A 17,933-nucleotide genomic window follows, 5' to 3' on the forward strand; every position below is an offset into this window, starting at 1 on the left:
GTGCACATCACCCAACATTGATAAGTATCAGTTCATGGTCTTGTTTCACAGACACCTCGCCCATTCCCTTCCTCCCTGGAGTATTTTGATATTACTCATTTAAATATTTCTGTGTAGAATTCTGTATATTCTAAATTTAATCTTTTTTTTAAACAAGTTGTAAAAGGTTTTTCTTGGTCTAATAATGATCTTAACTTTACATCTCAGTCTTATAGAAGTTTAAATTTTTATCTAGTCAAAGTTATAAAAACTTTTCTTTATATTTTTCTTTTTTGTGTGTGTGTATTGTAAAAGGAGGCTTTCCCTAACTCAAGGATTTGTGTGTGTGTGTGTGTGTGTGTGTGTGTGTGTGTGTGTGTGTGTGTGTACGCATACATGCCTGCATGTGTGTGTGCGAGAGATTAAAAGGGAGAGTCTGTTCCGGATTTCATATTTTGTACCATATGTCTGTACTAATCACACATATTTTGATATCTGATACAGCAGATTTTCCCTCATTATTCATTTATTTCAAACTTGTCTTACACAATGCAATACATATATGTGTATATATATGTATATACACCATACCTTACTGCTAAATCGCACACTTGAAACTTACTGGATTTCATTAACCAATGTCACCATAATAAAAAATAAATAAATAAAAAGAAGAAAAAAAACTTGTCTTAACAATTATTGCAGTCTATTGTATGAATTTTTAGAATCAGATTATATGGAAAATCCTGTTGGGATTTTGATTAAGATTAAATTGAATTAATAGATTAATTTGATAAGAGTTGATACTTCTACAATAGTGAGTCTTTCAGTCCACAAGTATGACATATTTTTCTGTTTATTCCAAGTCTTTTAAAAAATGTTCTTCAGTTAATTTTCTTAGTTTTTTTAAAAAAATTATTATACTTATTGGGGTGACATTGGTAATAGCATTATATAAATTTCAGATGTACAACTTTATAATATAACATCTGTATATTCTATGGTGTGCTTACCTCCTGAAGCCAAGTCTCCTTCTGTCACCTTGTATTTGACACCTTTTACCCTCTTCATCCTCCTCCCACCCCCTTCCTTTCTGGTAACCACCATTTTGTTATCTGTATCTGTGAGGTTTCTTTTATTGTAATTGTTTGTTTGTTGCATTTTGATCCCACATATCCTTCTTGTCCTTTTCTGTCTGACTTATTTCACTTAGCACAATACTCTCAAGATCCTTTTTTTAAAAAATGAAGGGTCTTATATGTTTCTTATTAGGTTTATTCCTAAGAATTTTGTAGGTTTTTGTTGCTATGATGCATGAGATTATTTTTCCTATTATACTTTCTACTTGTTATTACTGGCATGTGGCAGACAGATTCACCTACTCAGAAGCTTAGTTTTGTTTGTGGCAGCAGTATGCCTACTAAATAGACACCTTTGCATAGTGTAATCATGTGATACTGTTTTGGCTAATGAAATGCAAGTAGGAGTTGCTGGGTGGGGCTTTTAGAAAAGCTGTTTTTTAAAAGAGAGCAGCCTTAGCTAGTACTACTTTCTCCTTTCCCCTCTCATCCTTTTACCTTTGTAGAACACAGAAGCAATGGCTGGAGCTATAGACTTGAATTAAAAATCAAGAGAATTTCAGACCTTTGTTTTGACATCAGTGAGCTAAATTTTATTATGTGAAAAAAATAAACCACTAATATTATAAGGCACTGTTTACTCAGATTTTTCTGTTACATACAAACACAGTCTCTGACAGATATGTGTTGATTTTTCTGTGTTATCTTTATCCGGTCCCCTTGCTGAACATTCTTATCATTTAATAATTTATTTGATTCTAATAATTTATTTGATTCTCTTGGGTTTTTGATATATAATACACGAATAATCACAATTCTGCATCTTCTTTTTTTAATTTATACATTATTCTTTCCTTCTCTAATTGCATTGTTTAAGGCATTTAGGACAATATTGAATAGTATTAATATACTATTAACCCTAGGATACTTGTATACATCTCCTATACAAGATAAGGGATTCTTATCTTGTTCCTGACTTTAGACTGCATCTAATGCTTCTGATATCAAGTATTATATTTACTATATACTTTAGAACTAGTTTGCCAATAATTTTGAACATAAAAATGAATTAAACTGTTTCATTCCTAGGTATATGCCCAAGAAAATTGAAAACATATGCTTATATAAAGACTTGTATACACATATTTATAATAGTGTTATGCATAATAGCCCAAAGTGGAAACAACCCAAATGTCCATCAACTGACAAGTGGATAAACAAAATGTGATACATTCATACAATGGAATACTATTTAGCCATGAAAAGGAGTTAAGTACTGATACATGATACACCATGGATGAACCTCGAAAATGCTATGCTAAGTGAAAGAAGCCAGACATAATGTGCCCATATTTGATGATTTCATTTATATAAAATGTTAAGGATAGTCAAATCTATAGAGACATAAAGTAGCTTAGTGGTAGAGGACAGGGAGAGGGGAGAATGGATAGTGACTGCTCATGAGATTTCTTTTTGAGGTAATGAAAATGTTCCAGAATTAAAAATAGTGGTTATGGTTGCAGAACTTTGTGAATCTACTAAAACCACTGAGTTGTACATTTAAATGGTGAATTTTATTGTATATGAATTATATCTAAAAATATACTGGATTTTATCAGTGATTTTTCTGCAACTATGGAGATTATTTTTTCTCCTCTAACTTGTTAATATAGTAAATTTTATGGTAAGTTTCCTCACTTTTACTGTTCTAGAATTCATGAAATAAAACCTATTGATATAATATTGTTTAATTCTGCTTTAAGTTTCCTAATTTTTATATGGGATTTCTGGATTTGAGTTGATATATGACTAGGCCATAGTTTTCTTTCTTCTGTTATCCTTTTCTGGTTTTGATATCAGGATCATGCTAGTCTTGTAAAATGAGTAGCTTTGTATTTGTTTCTATTTTCTGCAACAGTGTGTTTAGGATGTGAATAATCTGTTCCATGACGGTCTGGTAGAGTTCTTTCATGAACTTTTATTGCCTGTTTGGAAAATAAATATTTTACTCTTAAGTTTTCCCATGACTATTGATTAGTCTATTAAGAGCTCCTACTTGGTTTTTTTTTTTTTTTTGGCTCATTTGGAAAATTTCTATTTTCCTATATAATTGTCTATTTTGTGTGAGTTTCTAGATTTTTTTGACTTTTTTTTATGTATGTCTTTTAGAATTAAAAACTCCTATGTAGTCATCTATTCCTTTTTTATTCCTTACATAATTTAATATTTTTATTTTAAATCATATTTGCTGAAGTTTTGTCTTTTATGTTGGTCTTTTAAATTCAGTTTTACCCAATAATTATTTTTCTATTTTATTTTATTCTGCCTTCAATCTTATTCATTCCTTTTTAGAATTTCTTAAGTTTACTTTATTGGTCTATATCTAGCATCTTGAATTGAAAACTTATTTATTTTCATTTTTTTATGGTCTTACAAGGTTATTTATGGTTATATATTTTTCTTTGGTTACTACTTTGGGTGAATCCATAGGTTGATATGTAATACTTTGAGAATCCTTCAATTATTTTTATTTTCAAACTTCTATTTTCATTTCAACCCCAGAATTACCTAGAGTATGTTTGTTTTTTAAATTTCCAGATGTATAAATTTGGGCATTGGGGTGAGGGCTCTGTTTTAGCTGTTAATTTTTTTTTTAGTGCGCGCGCGCGCGCGCGTGTGTGTGTGTGTGTGTGTGCAGTCTGTTTCCTAGCAGACCCAATAGGAACGAGGGGTGTGGTTCATGTATCTGTGTTTGTATGTGTGCATGTAAGTAATTAGATAGCATCCAGATATGAAAAATTATTATTTTTACAATAATTTCTATTATTGTTTTTATAGTTTTATTATTTGTATATGTATCTATAAACAATGCATATCATTTTTGCTTGTTTTTGAGCTTAACATGAATGCAACTTTATTCTTCAGTCTCTCACTTCATTTGCTGAATATTATTATTGTGAGATTTTTCATGAATTGTATATAACTATTTTCATTACCATAGAGTATGACATTATATGGTACTATGACTATTTATTCTACTGTAGACAAAATTTGGGGTTGTTCTCATTTTTTTTTGCTATAATTTTTAATTTTATCTTGTTCTAAAAATAGTTGATATTTCTTTTGTGGCTTTGTTACATGGGTCAGTTGTTATTGTTGTTCTTCCTTTCCCCCTTTCTTCTTATTTTAATAGCTGTATTCAGTCGAATTTTACATACCTGAAATGTTATCCATTTTAAGTACACTGTTCAATGAGTTTTAGTAAATTTAGGTGGTTGTGCAACCATCACAATCCCGTTTTAAAACACTTCCATCAACCTAAAAAGTTTCCTTGTGCCCATTTGCAGTCAATTTCAAATCAACCCCAAACTCCAGGCAACCACTGATTTGCTTTCTGTCTCTACAGTTTTGCCTTTTATAAAAATTGCATATAAATGGAATCCTACAATATGCAACCTTTTGTGTCTGGTTTTTCTCCCTTAGCCTGTTTTGGAGTTCATCAGTGTTGTTGCATGTATCAGTAGTTCATTCATTTTTATTGCTTAGTAGTAGTCCATTGTATAGATGTGTCACATTTTGTTTATCCATTTACCAGTTAACATCTAAATTGTTTCTAGTTTTTGGCTATTTTGAATAATACTGTTGTTAATATTCCATGTAGGGCATTGTTTGGACATTTTTTTTTTGTTCCTCTTGGGTAGGTAACTAGGAGTTTAATTGCTAAGTTATGTATGTTTAACTTTCTAAGAAATTGCTGAATTCTTTGCACAGTGGCTGTAACGTTTTACATTTTCACTAATATATGAGGGTTCCAGTTTTGTTACATTCTTACCCACACTTGTCCTTTCTTTTTGATTATAGCCATCTCAGTGAGTATAAAGTGGTATCTCATTGTGGTTTTAATTTGTATTTCATTAATGGATAATGATTTTGATTACTTTTTCATGTGCTTATTTGCCAATTTTGTATTTTCTGCAGGTGAATATCTCTTAAAATTTTTAGTGTTTTTAAAAATTGGATTATTTTCTTATTATTTACTTAGTAGAGTTCTTTGTATGTATATATGTTCTTGATACAAGTCCTTTATCAGATATATGATAAACAAATATTTTCTCCTGGTCTGTGGCTTGTCATTTTGTAAAAAAATATTTAAAACTATTTTCAATTACATATGACATAAAATATTATATTACTTTCAGGTATACAACACAGTGATTAGATATTTACACAACTTGATCACTCTGATTTATTCAGTACTCATCTGATACCATACATTGTTAGTTTATAATACTACTGTCTATATCCCCTATGCTGTACTCTACATCCCCATGACTGTTTTTTAACTACCAATTTGTACCTCTTAATCCCCTCCCTGCCTTCACCTATCCCTCCCTAGCTCCTGCATCTGGTAACCATCAAAATGCTTTCTGTATCTATGAGCTTATTTCTGTTTTGTTTGTTCCTTTATCTTATTCTCTAGAACTCACATATAAGCAAAATTATCTGACATTTGTCTTTCTTTGTCTGACTTACTCCACTCAGTATAATACCCTCTAGGTCCATCCATGTTGTTGCAGATGACAAGATTTCATTTTTTTTTTTTATGGCTGAGTAATATTCCATTGTGTGTGTGTGTGTGTGTGTGTGTGTGTGTGTGTGTGTATGTATATATATATATATATATACTACTTTATCCATTCATCCATTGATGGACACCCAAGTTGCCTCCATATCTTGGCTATTATAAGTAGTGCTGCAATCATATACATATCCTCTCAAAGTAGTTTTTTGAGTTTCTTTGGATAAATACCCAGAAGTGGGATTACTGGGTCCTTCTTAGTCTTTTGTTGTAGACTTTGTTTTAAAGTCTATTTTGTCTGGTATAAATATTGTTACCCAATCTTTTTGTTTGTTTGTTTCTATTTTCATGAAATATCTTTTTTCACCCATTACTTTTAGTGTCTGTGTGCCTTTCAATCTGAAGTGAGTCTCTTGTAGGTAGTATATGTTAGGGTCTTGCTTTTTTGTCCATTCAGCTACCCTATGTCTTTTGATTAGAGCATTTAATTCATTTATATTCAAAATAATTATTGATAGACATGCAGTTATTGCCATTTAGTTATTTATATTTTTGATTTTATTTTTTCTTCTTCTTAAAGAAGTCCCTTTAACATTTCTTGTAATACTAGTTTGGTGCTGATGAACTCCTTTAGCTTTTTTTTTTTGTCTGAGAAGCTATTTATCTGTCCTTTGATTCTAAATGATAGCTTTGATGGGTAGAGTAATCCTGATTGTAATACTTGCTTTTCATCACTTTGAATGTCTCATGCCAGTCCCTTCTGGCCTGCAAAGTTTCTATTCAGAAATCAGCCGGCAGTCTTATGAGAGCTCCTGTGTAGGTAACTAACTTCTTTTATCTTGCTGCTTTTAAAATTCTCTCTTTGTCTTTAACCTTTAGCATTTTAATTTTGATGTGTCTTGGTGTGGGCCTCTTCATGTTTGTCTTGTTTGAGACTCTCTGTGCTTCCTGGGCTTGTACGTCTATTTCTTTCACTAGGTTAGGAGTATTTTTCATCATTACTTCTTCAAATAGGTTTTCAATTCCTTGCTCTCTTTCTTTTCCTCTGGTACCCCTATGATGCAAATATTGGTATGTTTGATGTTGTCTCCGAGGTCCTTTAAATTGTCCCCACTTTTTTGGATTCATTTTTCTTTTTGCTGTTCCAATTTGGGTGTTTTCTGCTACCTTATCTTACAAATCGCTGATTCAATCCTCTGATTAGATCCTTTTCATCTAATGTACTGTTGATTCCCTTAGTTTTAGACTTCTGTTCAGCTAGATTCAGGCAATTCTCAATGATGGTTGTTCTGTAGTTTAGTTGTAATTTTGATATGGTCATGAGAAGAGGCAAACAGCATTTACCTACTCCACCATCTTGACCAGAACTGTCACTTCATTTTCTTTCTTTTCTTAACATTTTTAATTACAATTGACATTCAATATTATATTATATTAGTTTCAGGTGTACAGCATAGTAGATAGACATTTATATAATTTATGAAGTGAGTTTCCATCCCCCCATTAGTCTAGTACCCACCTGGCACTATGCATAGCTATTACAATATTTTTGACTTATCGAGTACTTTACATCCCGTCAACTATTTCATAATTGTACTTCTTAATCCCTTCCTCCTTTCACCTACCCTCCCAACTTCTCTCCCATCCAGCAACCATCAGTTTTTCTGTGTACCTATGAGTCTGTTTCTGTTTTGTTCTTTTCTTTTATTCCTTAGATTCCACATATAAGTGAGATCAAGTAAGATCATATGGTATTTGTCTTTCTCTGTTTGACTTATTTCACTTAGCATACTTTCCAGGCCCATTCATATTGTCTTCAGATATAAGATTCATTCATTCTTTTTAATGGCCGAGTAATATTTTATTGTATATATGTACTACATCTTCTTTATCTATTAATGGGCACTGAAGTTGCTTCCCTATCTTGCTATTGTAAATAATTCTGCAGTGAACATAGAGATGTGTCATTTCATTTTCTTAATGCTGAAAAGTTGTGTTTTTTTGTTGTTGGTTTTTTTACTTTTATTAACATTTATGCTGGGACACAAGTTTTTATTTCTTCAATTTCTTCCACGATATCTTTTTCTTCCGTGTAACCTCGCCTTCTGGTTTAGGAACAGTTTGCTCTGTTTCAGTGAGGATCATCACAGTGTGTCAGGGGGAGCTCATGTAGGGGTTAATCTGCCTAGGAGCTCTGTAAGTTCTACACCACATCCTGGGAGCTTTGTTTACCTGGATATGCTCGATGACAGAGAATCTGCATCAAAACCCTTACGTCCAGCATTATTCTCTGCATTTTAAGCATATGCGGCAAGAATTCATCACCCTTTTTGGGCCACTGACCCTGTGTCCAGCCCCACTGTTTGGCCTGACCACACTTACCTACTCTACCATTATTACAATTGAATGGCACACATTGCTTCTGTAAAGTGACATCTTTCAGATACTTGATGGCTTTTTGAATATGCATATTCTTGATGGCCTGGGAAGTTTCATGAGTGTTTTAAAGTGAACACGAAGATTTAAACCTCTTGATTTGCATGATTTTGTGGGGTTTTCTAGGTCAAGTGAATAACAAATCATTTGCAGAGGTAACCTCAGGCCACTTATGGGAAGAAAGCCCAAAGTTTTAAATTTTGATAAAGTCCAATTTATCATTTTTTTTAAATTGATCATCCTTTTGGTGTCATATCTTACTAATATTTCCTAATGCAAAATAACAGATATTTTTCTTCTATGTTTTCTTCTATATATTGTATATTTATATCTGTTACATTTAAGTCTATATTCTATTTCAAGTTAATTTTTATGTATGATGTGAAGTAAGAGTCTAGGTTCATTAGTTTTTAAATATAAATATTCAATTGTTTCAGTGTCATTTGTTGAAAAGACTTATTTCTCTACTAAACATGTTGATACCTATTTGCTGAAAATATTTAATGATTTTTCTTATTTTAAAATTGAAATGGTTTGCTTTTCATGTAGTTTATACATTTACATGCTTCAAAATTCCAGAAGCACCTGTCCCAGAAGTACAGAAAAATATATAATGAAAACCTTTTCTCATACTTCCGTCCCCCAAGTATTTAGTTTTCCTCCTCAGAGTCAACAACACTCATCAGATTCTTGTGTGCCTCTAAGAGGTATTTTATGCATGTATAAGCAAATATACTTATATTCTTTTTCCCAGCATGGCTCAATTTTTGTGAATGTTTTAGATTATTGTTTTTAACTGTTTTATTTAAATTATTATCCACTGAGGAGAAAAAATTATTTAAATTAAATTCATCAGTTAAGTTTAATTTCTCCCTAAGAAATGAAATACTAAGTAATAAGATTTTAATTAAATAAATTCTAATTTAATTTCTCCCTAACAAGAAAAGCAATAAGATTTTTTTTAGCTAGAATTGAGCTGGGTGAGGGAACTATTATAATATCTCAGATCCAATTTTTATTTCTTAAAGAGTGATGTCATCTCCATTGAAAATGCATATATTAGATGTTTGAAAAGCATTTATATTCTCTTCATTTTGACTACAAAATTTCATATTTGTCTTTACAATTGAGCTTGTTATTTGTGTGATTCATCTGTGTTTTTAGTTTCGTCTACTTGATCTGTTATTTTTCTAGTATGTAACTTAAAATCCTCTACTATGATTGTTCTCAAATCTTTCAGATTTTTGTTTGTATAATTCAAAGGTGGTTGCTAACTCCATAGAAATTTGTGATCACTATATCATTCTGGTAGATTGTAATGGCTATATGTAGTGCTAGATGGGTGCTAAAGTAATCAAGGGGATTACTTCATAAGTTATATAACTGTATAACCATTGTACTGTATACCTGACACTGATATTAAAAATAAATAAATAAGTAAATAATAAAAACTGAGTAAAATATGAACTATCTTTGCTACTTTCATATTATTTTGCATTGAATTTTACTTTTGCTAATATTTTGCTATAGTTGCTTTTACCTTTTTGGTAGCATATATTTGGGTTATCTTTTTACATACCTTTATTTTCAACCTTTCTTGGTTATTTTATTTCACATCAAACTTTTAAAATGCAAGTAGCTACTTTAAAAATCCACTATGAGATCCTCTTTTAGTAGATAAGTTTTAGAGGCAGCAAACTGGTTGTCATGCTTTTTGTGGTGTGCACAATGTTTTAAATATCAGTGTAACTAGCCAGATGTTATTGTGTGTGATTTTAGGCAAGTCAGCTAACCTCTGTAAGCTTCAGTTTGTTTCTCTGTTAAAGGAAAACAATAATAATTTTCAACTATCTCACAGGATTAATGTGAGTATTTTGTGGAGAAGTATATGTAAAGCATCTAGCATGGTTTTCTGGCAATGAAGAAAATATTTGTTAAATATTGGCTATAATTACTCTATTTAAAATTATGTAAAAGATAGGGCTTTATTACTGTGAGTCATGGGCTATCACTGGAATCTTTTAAACAAGGAACTGACATCATAAGATCTGCGTTTTAAATACAATTATGGTAACAGCGTGGAAGATGTATTAGAGGAGTGAGACAGAGGTAAAGAACTCACTTAAGCAGTTGCCGTACTATTTTAGGAAAGAGTTGAGGACCTGAACCAAGCCAACAGCTCTTGGAAAAGAAAAGAAGGAATGAAATCAAGAGGTCTTTATATTGTAGACTTGACTGTGCTTGATGCTGGTGTAATAGACATAATTTTAGATGTTCAAGAATCATTTAAATTTGTTCTATCCCAACACAGCTAAAAATAAACTGAATTTCTCGAGATTGGGGATTTTTTTTTCACGGAAAGGGAACAGACTTGGAAATAACTGAAAGGTTAGAGTGATAACTTGATGAAGAATTGTAATATTAGAATTTGTAGTAAAAGAACACAAGTTTCTGGGAATAATAAGCTTTTACCAGACAATGAAGTAACAAGCCACCCTACCTGACATAAACATATTTTAGATATATGGTGATTAAAACTGTAAAATCAGTGTAGGTGAAGACAAGTAGATCAATAAAAAGTAGATCAATTAATGTAGTTTAAAAACGGGCTCTTGGATGTACGGCAATTTAGTATATAATAAAGGTGGCATTTCAATTACTGGGGGCGGGGAAAGGAAGGACTATTCGATGAATGGGATTGAGATATCATTTAAAAATATATTAAATTAGGTCCTTGCCTCACACCATTTATAAAAAAAGTAAGTTCTAGATGAATTGAAGTCTTAACTATTAAGACAAAAGAAGACTTTAAAATAATAAAAATATTTATATCCTCCAAATCAAGAAGAAAGGGAGAGAGATGCAAATAGAAAAAGTAGCCAAAAGATATAAATAGACAATTTGTGGAAGAGTCAGTACAAATGGCCAATACACTTGAAAACATACTTAAGCTTGGGAGGTGCAAAGAATATTTCACTCGCTCATCAGATTGACAAAAAAATTCTATAATAGTAAACGGTAATGAAGGAGAGTGGGTGCTCTTAAATGCTTTGGATAAGGATGTAAAATTCCAGGGCAATTTGTTGCATCTTTTGAAATTTAAAACTGCAATAATTTCCCTTCCTGCTCTCTTTCTCCTACAGAAGCACAGGGGAACAAGAAGGCATGCCAAGGCTGTGAATTTAGCATTTAACTGCAAAATTTTGGAAACAATTTAAATGTCTATCTAGTTACTTTGTATTAAGTGGCCACCTGTTAAGTGGTGGTGATCTGATTACTCAGTCAGTGGTGAAACCCAACACTTTAATCTGAGATTTGGATCAACCTAACACATTTTCCACTTGTGTTCTTTAGCTATAACCTTGTGAATGAAAAACCTTCTTTAAAATAACAATAAACAATGAAGTACAGAGTTTTAATGGACAATATATATATAAGGAAACTAAAGTGTGAGATATATTTTGCTAAAGCTGATTCATTGGTATATTCCAACCCTTCTCCAATGTGCAGATATCTCTTACACAATTCTTGAGTGACAACTCATTTCTTTTAACTTAGAGTACAAGCTTTTTCAAGGTCTGGCTTATATCCATTGTCCATGCTCTTTTCACTAGTATCTGCTTACAATTAAGCCCAGGACTAGCATTAAATTACTGTTTCTAATGATCCTTTGGCTTTAAGAGTACTTGCAAAAAAAGTTATTTTACAATTCCTAAAATTCCCTTTGCCCTAACGATTTCTCTATTTTCTCTCCTCAGTGAAGAAAAGCAGAGGAAAAACAGCCACTTAACGCATCCATACCTTTTCTAATATAAAACTCTAATTATCTCATCTTCAACCACAGAAAATGACTCACTTTTCATAAGACTCACGCCAGAGAGGAATGTTATTTAGATTCATATATGTTATTGCATGTAGTTAATTTCTTCTTATTGTTGAGTAGTATTTCCATGTAAGGCTATAACGTGTTCATTTATTCTCTCACAAAAGAGAAGAATTGCTATATCAAAAAGTGTAAAGGTGTATATTTAATTTATAAGAAATGGCCAAACAATTTAAATATAATAGTTGAACCATTTTACATGCTCACTAGTAATATACGTGAGATATAGCTGCCCAGCATACTCACCAGCATGTCATTGTCAGTCTGTATGATTTTAGCTATTTTTGTGGATGTGTAGTGGCAACTCCTAGTGATTTTAATCTGTATCCTCTAGACCAGTGATATTGAATATCTTTTAATTTTGTTATTGGACCTTCAGATATCTTCTTTTTGAAAGTGTCTGTCAAAGTCTTTTGCTCATTTATGTTGGATTGTTTTCTTTTTTTATTGTTTTGTATATGTTCTTTATAGACATCAAAGTCATTTGTTGCATATATATGTATTGCATATATTTTCTCTTAAAGAGGAATTTTTCACTTAAATGGTTAACTTAGTAAACAGTTCTTTGTTCTGCTTGTGTAGATATGCTTGCCAAATAGGCCGAAGGGCAGGGTGACGTCGAAAATAACTAAAGACTCATCCTCCCTTTTGCTCGTTTTGTCTAGATAACAGATGTATTGCCCGAGTTCCTGTCTGAAAATCTCACGCTTTGTGACTGTCTGTAACCCATGGCAACTCCTGAGGTCTGTAACTGCCTGAGGACAAATTAACCAGTCAGCCCATGCCAATTGTAACTGCTCGGACAAGCCCTATAAAAGCAAGGTTGCATCTGAGCTCAGGGCCCTAGCTTATCTGGGACTGCTGGCGTAATAAACCTGAGTTCTCCAGCTCTCCGAGTGGTGCTTAGTATCTCGCTGGTCTGATTATTCTGCAACACTCCCAGATTGTAGCTTGCCTTTTTATGTTCTTAAAAGTGTCTTGGTGAGCAGCGGTTTTAATTCTGAATAGGACAGGTTTATTATAAAATTTTCTTGTATTTAGTGCTATTTATGTTCTGTTTAAGAATTTTTGCCCAGAATCACAAAGATATGATTCTTTGTTTTCTTTTAGATAATTTATAATTTTAGGATTTACATTTAGGTTTGTTAAATCTATTGAGTTAATTATTATATATGGCATGAGTTATTATTTTTTCCATATGGATATGTAATTGACCTAGCATCATTTGTCGAAAAGACTTTCCTTTCCACATTGAATTGCATTGGAAAGTTAGTAAAAAAATCATTTGACTATATATATATATAGTGAATATATTTCCAAATTCTCTATTCCTCTCGATTCTCTTCCATTGATCTATATTTTTTCTACCCTTTTGTTAATATTACACTGTCTTAATTACTGTCACTTTATAATAAGTTTAAAAATTTGTTGAGTAGGTCCTCCAACTTTGTACTTCTTTTTCAGGATTGCTTTGGTATTCTAGGTCTTTTATATTTTATATGCATTTTAATATCAGCTTGCTAATTTCTCAGAAAAATGTGTGATGGAACTATGACTTGTGTTACATTAAATATTTAGATCAATTGGGAAGAATTGATAGATTTGCAATACTAAGTACCCAGTGCTGGTACTTAGAGTGAGCAGGTCCATCACTGAGTCTTCCAGTCCAAGAAAATGGTGTCTCGTGTATATGCGTGTGAGTAATTTAATTAAGTATTACTTACTTTCTCTCAGCTATGATTTATAGTCTTCAATGTAGAGGTTATTTTTTCATTTTTTGTTAAGTTTATCTCTAGAATATTTTGTGGTTTCTTTGATACTATTGTAAATGGTATTGATTTTTACATTTTTATTTTTCCAAATGTTTGCTGTTAATATACAATTTATATTATAATTTGACACATGCTCAATTTACTTCTTGTATTAAGTAGTTTTTTATAGACTTACTTAAATATTCAATAGAGTCCTTTGCATTCTGAGGCACCACCACAGCACTGTCACTCTTCCCTCACTTAGCCAGCTGTGCAGCTGTCCATCCGGAGAACCCAGGAAGCAGAATGCTGGAAACCTCCTAGCAGTGCACCCTTCCCAGAGGCTGGTGGGCTGTACTAAGGTGCTCCATCATGTCCCTGGCAGCCAGCTGGGACTTCTGAGCCAGGGGTGATTTCCTGGAACAAAATCCATCTGAGTACCCTCTGGCCAATGTCCTCCAATGCCTCCAGGTCACCCAGGTGCCCTGCTCAGAAAAAAATGGTGTAAATGATGGAGGCTTTGTTCATCTCTCTTGTGACCAAATCAAAGCTGTGACAGAAACACGGAACAAACAGCAAGCAAAGCAGCCTAGGATCTAGATGAATAGAAGCTCTATAACTAGGGAGAGAAATAAGATATCACCCTGCAATGGTAGAAGGTAGGAGGGGGCGAAGACGTGAGGCTGCCCCGTCCCCAACTGGCTGAGTGGGACAGAGGCTGTGGCAGTGGCAGCTGCAGCTGCAGCCTCTTAAAGGGGCTGTGTCCGTGAGTGGACTTTTGCAGTGATGGACCTGCTTGCTCTAAGTACCAGCACTGGGTCTGCTGCCCAGGGGGGTACCAAGAACTTATAGGGAGACACTGAGTTGTTGGAGCGAGGGCCAGAGGCGAGGCTCTCTCCCAGGCAGAAGTGCCAGATGTATCCATTGTTCCTCTGTTGAGCCCTCCCCACTCCTAGTGTGTGGACTCAGTGCTGTCATAGCTGAGATGTCATCGAACTGGATAACAGAGGATTCCTTGAAACTACGTCTCCCCCAACATGCGGCCCAACTCAAGCCACATCCAACTGTGTCCTCAGGGAGTCTGGTGCTCCTTGCTGAGCCAACTCCAAGACTCACACTGGTGGCAGCTGACCTCAGTTTCTCGCAGGGCTTCTTGAGGCAACTGTAAGCACCGCATCTGTGGATTGCTTGCTGAATCTTAACAGGTGGCCCTGGAGGGGCAAAGGCTGGGGCTAAACTTGGCCTGCAGCTGAACCCCTCTCAGGACTGTGCCACTGGACACCTACTACACAAAGCCATGCTGATAAGACTGGGAGACTTAAGAGCTTTGCTTAGTACATAGAAACAGACATGGAAAGGCAGCCAAAATGGGAAGACAAAAAAGCAGAAACCATATGAGACAACAGAACAGAGATCCAGGAGTAATGGAGTCAAGGAATCTAACAAATGCAAAGTTCAAAACACTGGTTATAAAGATGCTCAATGAACTTATGGGAAGTGTAGATGAATTCAGTGAGAAGTTTAACAAAGAGATTAAAAAAAACATTAAAATGGAAATGGAAATTATAAAAAGGAACCAGTTAGAAATGAAGAATACATTATCTGAGATAAAGAGTGGTTAAAGAAGAGATTGAACGACTGACATACAGGATGGGGAAGCCAAGGACAATGGCATGAAAAAAGAAGTCAAGACTATAATAATTTTTTTAAGGAACCTATGGGAGATAATTAAATGTAAAAATATCCATGTCATAGGAGTACCTGAAGGAAAACAAGAAGTTGAAGAGCTAGTTGAAGAAATAATAATGGAAAACTTCCCTAACCTGGTGAAGGAAATAGACATACAACCTAAGGAAGCTCTGAGAGTCCCCCAAAAGATGAACCCAAAGAGGCTCACACCAAGACACATCATAATTAAAATGCCAAAAGGTTAAATGCAAAGAGAGAATCTTAAAAGCAACAAGAGAAAAGCAGTTAGTTACCTACAAGGGAGTACTCATAAGACTGGCAGCTGATTTCTCAAAAGAAACTATGCAGGACACAAGAGCGTGGCAGAAAATATTCGACGTGATGATGACCCAGGATCTACAACCAAGAATACTTTATCCAGCAAAGCTATCATTTAGAGTCAAAGAAGAGATAAAGAGCTCCCCAGACAAAAATAAGCAAAAGGAATTTATCACCACCAAGCCAGCATTACAGCAAGTGTTGGAGGGATTTCTTTAAAAAGAAAAAAATGTGTATCAAAAACAGGAATAAAGAGTGGTAATAACTACATTCCTATCAATAAGTACCCCAAGTGGAAATGAATTCAGTGCTCTGACCAAAAGATAGAGTGACTGAAGGGATAAGAAAACAAGACCCTTACATATGCTGCCTACAAGAGACTCACTTCAGATTAAAAGACACAGAGACTAAAAGGAAGGGGATGGGAAAACATTTTGCTTTGATGGACCTAGATGGTATTGCACTGAATGAAATAAGTCAGATAGAGAAAGACAAATATCACATGATTTCACGTACATGTGGAATCTAAAGAACAAAATAAACAACAGCAACAAAAACAGAAATAAACTCATAGATACAGAGTTTTGAAGGCTACAAGATGGGAGCGGGTAGAGGGACTGCAAAAAAGGGCAAAGGGATTAAGAAGTACAAATGGATAGTTACAAAATAAACATGGAAACATGAAGTAGCATAAGGAAAACAGTTAATGTAATAAATATGTAAGAGGGTAGAGGGGTACTAGATTTAGTGGGGTAATCATTTTGTGAATTATATAGATCTCTAATCACTATGCTGTGTAATTGAAACTAATATTGTATGTCAACTATAATTGAAAAAAACTCATTGAATTGTACAATGTAAATATGAGCAATTAATTGTCTATTATATTTCAATAAAGCCAGAGAGAAAAAGAGTTCAATATATACAATAATTTATCGTCATATAAAGACAATCTTACTCACCCTCCCCCAATCATTTTTTTTTTCCTTCTCTTTCCTTATTGCCTAATCTAGGACCTCCAGTGTAGGTAGATAGAAATGCTGAAAGTGAATTTATCCCAATCACAAGTAGAAAATGTTCATTATTTCTTTATTAAACATGATATTTTAGCTGTACTTTTTTGGTAGGTGACTCTTATTAGATTGAAAAAGTTCTCTTTTATTGCTAGGTATCTGAGAAGTTTTTTTTTTTTTTTTTTTTTTTAAATCATGAATGAATACCGGATATTGTCAAATACTTTTACTATATTTACTGGGTTGATCATTTAATTTTCACTTTTATTCTGTGAATTTGATGTATTACAGTCAATTTTGAATGCTTAACCAAATCCCACTTAGTCCAGATTTATTGTTATTGTTATCATCATCATCAACATCATCATCATATATTGTTAGCTATTGTTAAATTTGATTTTTAATATGTTGTTAAGGATTTTTGCATCAATGAGGAATACTTAACTGTATTTTCTCTATTTTTCTGTCCTCCATTTCATTAATTTACATTCTAATATTTATTATTTTCTTTCTTCTGCATGCTTTAGATTTAGTTTACTCTTCTTTTTCCAGTGACCAAGGATGAAAGGATAGGTTACTGGTTTGAGATCTTTCCTCTTTTCATTTTTATTATCTATCTATCTATCGATCTATCGATCTATCTATCATCTATCTATCTATCTATCTATCTATCTATCTATCTATCTATCTATCTAACTATCTATCTATCTACATCATCATCATCATTCTATCTATCTATCTATCTATCTATCATCTATCACCTACCTATCTATTTTTTATCATGGTGATATTAGTTAACGAAATCCAATAAGTTACAGGTGTACAGTTTAACAGAAAGGCATACATATATTGCATTGTGTGTTCACCTCTCATAGTTAAATTTCTTTCTGTCACCACATATTTGACCCCTTTTACCCCATCTACCTCCTCCCTCCCTCCACCCCCTCCCCACTGGTAACCGCTCATCTATAGTCCATGTCCATGAGTCTGTTTGTCCTGTTCATTTGTTGCTTTTAGGTTTATATCCCACATATAAGTGATAGATATGATTTTCAACTTTTTCTGTCTGGCTTATTTTGCTTAGCAAGATTATCTCGAGGTCCATCCATGTTGTCACAAATGGCAGTATTTTATCTCTTCTTATGGCTGAGTAATATTCCATTGTATATATGTAACACAGCTTCTTTAGCCCTCATCAACCTCTCA

The 17,933-nt window shown here is 33.4% G+C and overlaps 1 pseudogene; it reads right to left on the reverse strand.

Moving 5' to 3' along the window:
* Nucleotides 1-7,662: 7,662 nt before the first annotated feature.
* Nucleotides 7,663-8,220, reverse strand: LOC107196424 (annotated as a pseudogene).
* Between the last annotated feature and the right edge of the window lie 9,713 nt (nucleotides 8,221-17,933).

This window comes from Pteropus alecto, unplaced genomic scaffold, assembly GCF_000325575.1.
Source record: "Pteropus alecto unplaced genomic scaffold, ASM32557v1 scaffold398, whole genome shotgun sequence".
Lineage (NCBI taxonomy): Eukaryota > Metazoa > Chordata > Mammalia > Chiroptera > Pteropodidae > Pteropus > Pteropus alecto.